Genomic DNA, 6,000 nt, shown 5'->3' on the forward strand with positions numbered 1-6,000 from the left:
TAACTCAGGAAAGGGTAGGGCCTCTTAGAGACCATGAGGGTAATCATTGTGTGGAATCGGAAGATGTTGGTAGGTTCTTAACGAATACTTTGCATCAGTTTTCACAAAGGAAACAGGTACTGTAGATACTACTTTGGAGGAGAAGTTTAATATTCTAGATGAAATAAGTATTGTGAGAGAGGAAGTATTAATGGGTTTAGTAGCTTTGAAAGTAGATAAGTCAAGGATGTCTCAGAGCAGCTGTAGGGCATTCTGGAGGGGGAGGGTGAACAGCCAGTTGTCGTGTGCATATAGGTAGCAAAGATCTGGTAAAAAAACGGGATGAGGTGCAACAAGCTGAATTTAGGGAGCTCGGAGTTAAATTAAAAAGTAGGACCTCAAAGGTAGTATTCTCAGAATTGTTGCCAGTGCCACGTGCTAGTCAGAGTAGAAATAGCAGGATAGCTCAGATGAATACGTGGCTCGAGAATTGGTGCAGGAGGGAGGGATTCAAATTCCTGGGACATTGGAACCGGTTCTGGGGGAGGTGGGACCAGTACAAACCGGATGGTCTGCACCGGGGCAGGACCAGACCCAATGTCCAAGGGGGAGTGTTTGCTAGTGCTGTTGGAGAGGGTTTAAACTAATATGGCAGGGGGATGGGAACCTATGCAGGGAGAGAGAAGGAAGTAAAATGGGGGCAGAAGCAAAAGATAGAAAGAAGAAAAATAAAAGTGGAGGGCAGAGAAACCCAGGGCAAAAATCAAAAAGAGCCACATTACAGCAAAAGTCTACAGGGACAAAGTGTGTTAAAAAGACAAGCCTGAAGGCTCTGTGCCTCAATGCGAGGAGTATTCGTAATAAGGTGGATTAATTAACTGCGCAGGCTATCAACGAATATGATATAATTGGGATTACGGAGACATGGCTTCAGGGTGACCAAAGCTGGGAACTCAACATCCAGGGGTATTCAACATTCAAGAAGGATAAACAGAAAGGAAAAGGAGGCGGGGTGGCGTTGCTGGTTAAAGAGGAAATTAACGCAATAGAAAAGAAGGACATGAGCTTGGATGATGTGGAATCTGTATGGGTATAGCTGCGGAATACCAAAGGGCAGAAACCGCAAGTGGGAGTTGTGTACAGACCACCAAACAGTAGTAGTGAGGTTGGGGACAGCATCAAACAAGAAATGAGGGATGCGTGCAATAAAGTCACAGCAGTTATCATGGGCGACTTTAATCTTCATATCGATTGGGCTAACCAAACTGGTAGCAATACGGTGGAGGAGGATTGCCTGGAGTGTATTAGGGATGGTTTTCTAGACCAATATGTCGAGGAACCAACTAGAGGGCTGGCCACTCTCGACTGGGTGATGTGTAATGAGAAAGGACTAATTAGCAATCTTGAGTGAGGCCCCTTGGAGAAGAGTGACCATAATATGGTAGAATTCTTTATTAAGATGGAGAGTGACACATATGATGCATCGTCGTACAGTCGAGTGTGCTGTTGCCTGCTCTCTACCTGATCATGCAGGTTGGAGTGAACCAGCGAGAGTCTGATTTTAGGTGTCCTTTTCATGAGTAGCTCAGCTGGGGGCACCCCTGTGAGCAAGTGAGGTCTCGTGTGGTAGCTCAGCAGTACTTGGGACAGGCGGGTTTGGAGTGAGCCTTCTGTGACTTGTTTAAGGCTCTGTTTGATTGTTTGTACTGCCCGCTCTGCCTTCCCATTGAAGGCTGGTTTTAATGGGGCTGAGGTGACATGTTTGATCCCATCGCGGGTCATGAATTCTTTAAATTCGGCACTGTTGAAACATGGCCCGTTGTCACTGACCAGTATGTCAGGCAGGCCGTGGGTGGCAAAAATGGCTTTCAATGGTGGCGGTGGCGGTGCTTCCCGACATTATTTCACATTCAATCTTTGAAAAAGCATCCACCACCACCAGCAACATTTTACCGAGAAACGGGCCCACAGAGTCGACATGGATCCTTGACCATGGTCTGGAGGGCCAGGACCACAAACTTAGTGGTGCCTCTCTGGGCGCGTTGCTCAACTGAGCACACATGCGGCATTGCCGTACACAGGACTCGAAGTCAGAGTCGATACCGGGCCACCACATGTGGGATCTGACTGTCATTTTCATCATTACTACACCCGGGTCTGTGCTGTGGTGATCCGAGATGAATGTCTCCCTGCCCTTTTTGGGTAGCACTACACGGTTACCCCACGACAGACAGTCTGCCTGAATGGACAGCTCGTCCTTTCGCTGCTGGAACGGCTTGATTAGCTCTTGCATTTCAACGGGGATGCTGACCCAGCTCCCATGCAGTACACAGTTTTTTACTCGGGACAGCAGAGGATCTTGGCTGGTCCAAGTCCTAATCTGGCGGACCGTGACAGGTGATTTATCATTTTCAAATGCTTCCATGACCATCAACAAGTCTGTGGGCTGCGCCACCATCAACAAGTTTGCAGGCTGCGCCATTTCTATCCCTGTGGTGGGCAATGGTAGCCGACCGAGAGCATCCGCATAGTTCTTGGTGCCTGGCATGTGGCGGATGGTATAGTTATACGCTGATAGCGCGAGTGCCCACCTTTGTATGCGGGCTGAAGTATTAGTATTTATCCCCTTGTTTTCAGCGAACAGGGATATGAGGAGCTTGTGATCGGTTTCCAGTTCAAATTTGAGGCCAAACAGGTACTGATGCATTTTCTTTACCTCAAACACACACGCTAATGCCTCTTTCTCAATCATGCTGTAGGCCCTCTCGGCCTTCGATAAGCTCCTGGAAGCATAGGCGACAGGTTGCAACTTCCCCGCAACGTTAGCTTGTTGTAATACACACTCGACTGTACGACGATGCATCATATGCTAGCACGAGTCTTTTACATGGGTTATACAATACAAGCAGCTTGTTGGAGCATAAAATGTTTCTGGCTTTCTCAAAAGCAATTATTGTTTTTTTTCCCCATACCCAGTTCTCACCTTTACGCAGTAACACATGTAGGGGCTCTAAGAGGATGCTTAACCCCGGTAGGAATTTACCAAAATAGTTGAGGAGTCCCAGGAACGACCGCAGCTCCGCGACGTTCTGTGGCCTGGGCACGTTCCTGGTAGCCTCTGTCTTGGCGTCTATGGGCCGAATGCCGTACGCCATGATCTTTCTCCCCAAAAACTCCACTTCTGTTGTCATGAAGACATATTTCGACCTCTTCAGCCGCAGCCCGACGCGATCCAGTCGCTGGAGGATGTCCTCCAGGTTTTGTAGGTGCTCGACGGTGGCCTGACCCGTGACCAATATGTCATCCTGAAAAACCACCGCGCATGGTACCGACTTGAATAGGCTCTCCATGTTTCTCTGGAAGATCGCTGCAGCCGACCAAATTCCAAACGGGCATGTGTTGTAGATGAACAGTTCCTTGTGCGTGTTGATGCAGGTGAGGCCCTTCAAAGACTCCTTCAGCTCCTGCATCATATAGGCCAAAGTCATGTCGAGCTTGGTGAATGTCTTGCCTCCTGCCAGCGTCGCAAATAGGTCATCTGCCTTAGTTAGCGGTTATTAGTCCTGTGGTGAGAAACGATTTATATTGTTACTTTATAATCACTCCATTCCTGACCCTGCAATCACTTTTGAGCACACCTTCGCCCCAGAAAAGTTTTCAATGCCTGGCTCAAAAATGGAAGGAAATTTGTTAAGAACCTGGGTACATGAGGCCTCATCGACATGTGATAGCGCTCGGATGTCATCCCAGTTTCAGCGGATTTTGCCCAGCCAGATACTTCCAAACAGTGCGGGGCCATCCCCTGGGACAATCCAGAGTGGCAGTTTGTGCACCGTGCCCTCGTAGGTGACCTTGACCATGGCGTTGCCCAGGACAGTGATGAGTTCTTTGCTGTACGTTCTCAGTTTCGTGTGGATGGGACTCAGGGCTGGTCTGAGTGCCTTGTTGCAACACAGTCTGTCAAACATCTTTTTACTCATGATGGATTGGCTCGCGCCAGTATCCAGTTCCATGGCTACGGGTAAGCCATTCAATTTGACATTTAGCATTATAGGTGGACATTTCGTCGAAAATGTGTGCACCCCGTGTACTTCAGCATCTGCCTCCTCTCTCTGAGGCTCGAAGTTGCTTTGATTCACCATGGACCGATCTTTCTCTGCCACGTGGTGGTTAGCAGGTTTTGCAGAGCTTACAACGCCAACAAGGTGTGAATTGCCTTGCATTCATCCTTTGCTGGGGACTCTGAGTCATCTGGGTCACCTGAGGCCTGCTGGCAGTTGCAGACTCGTGGTTTCTGCCCTGTACATTTCTGCTCGCAAACACACTTCCAGTTAATTTATGAACATTGCTTGCACTTGTGTGCTGAGAGATTTGTTTGGTGTTATCACTGGTGGATATAAACGCCTGTGCTATCGCAATGACCTTACCGAGGGTCGGTGTCTCTACAGTCAAAAGTTTTCGTAGGATGGTCTCGTGGCCAATGCCCAATACGAAAAAGTCTCTAAGCATCTACTCCAGGTAGCCATCAAACTCACATTGTCCTGCAAGTCACCTTAGCTCGGGGATGTAGCTCGCCACTTCCTGACCTTCAGATCGCTGGCACGTGTAGAACCGATACCTCGCCATCAGCACACTCTCCCTCGGGTTAAGATGCTCCCGAACCAGTGTACACAGCTCCTCATATGACTTATCTGTGGATTTCACCGGAGCCAGAAGATTCTTCATGAGGCTGTAGTTTTGTGCCCTGCAGACCACGAGAAGGACCGCTCTCCTTTTTGCAGCGCTTCCTTCTTCGTCCAGCTCATTGGCTACAAAGAACTGGTCTAGCCATTTGACATAGGCTTCCCAGTCCTCACCCTCTGAGATCTTTTCCAGGATGCCCACAGTTTGCTGCATCTTTGCGTTGGATTCGTATACTTGTCGCCAGTTATTGTGTTCCTAACACAGATGAAACTGCACACAGGGAGGTTAAAGGAACAGTGATCTCAGTCTTTATTAAGCCAGCCCAGAGTGAGTAACAGGCCTTAGGGGCTGGCTTATATACAGTGCTCCCAAGGGATGCTGGGATCCCTTGGGGCTTCAGGGGATGTGCTCCCTGGTGGCGGAACATGGGAGTGCATGCTTTACAGATACACAACATTTACAATATACATCAATGATTTAGATAAAGGAACTGAGTGTAATATCTCCAAGTTTGCAGATGGCACTAAGCTGGGTGGCGGTGTGAGCTGTGAGAAGGATGGTAAGAGGCTGCAGGTTGACTTGGACAGGTTAGGTGAGTGGGCAAATGCATGGCAGGTGCAGTATAATGTGGATAAATGTGAGGTTATCCACTTTGATGGCAAAAACAGGAAGGCAGAATATTATCTCAAAGGCGACAGATTAGGAAAGCAGGAGGTGCAACAAGACCTGGGTGTTATGGTACATCAGTCATTGAAAGTTGGCATGCAGGTACAGCAGGCAGTGAAGAAGGCAAATGGCATGTTGGCCTTCATAGCTAGGGGATTTGAGTATAGGAGCAGGGAAGTCTTACTGCAGTTGTACAGGGCCTTGGTGAAGTCTCACCTGGAATATTGTGTTCAGTTTTGGTCTCCTAATCTGAGGAAGGACATTCTTGCTATTGAGGGAGTGCAGCGAAGGTTCACCAGACTGATTCCCGGGATGGCAGGACTGACATATGAGGAGAGACTGGATCAACTGGGCCTGTATTCACTAGAATTTAGAAGAATGAGAGGGGATCTCATCGAAACATATAAAGTTCTGACGGGATTGGACATCTTAGATGCAGGGATAATGTTCCCGATATTGGTGAAGTCCAGAACCATAGGTCACAGTCTAAGGATAAGGGGTAAGCCATTTAGGATCGAGATGAGGAGAAACATCTTCACTCAGAGAGTTGTTAATCTGTGGAATTCTCTACCGCAGAAAGTTGTTGAGGCCAGTTCGTTAGATATATTCAAGAGGGAGTTAGATATGGGCCTTACGGCTAAAGGGATCAAGGGGTATGGAGAGAAAGACAGA

This window comes from Pristiophorus japonicus, chromosome 3 (genome assembly GCF_044704955.1).
Source record: "Pristiophorus japonicus isolate sPriJap1 chromosome 3, sPriJap1.hap1, whole genome shotgun sequence".
NCBI lineage: Eukaryota > Metazoa > Chordata > Chondrichthyes > Pristiophoridae > Pristiophorus > Pristiophorus japonicus.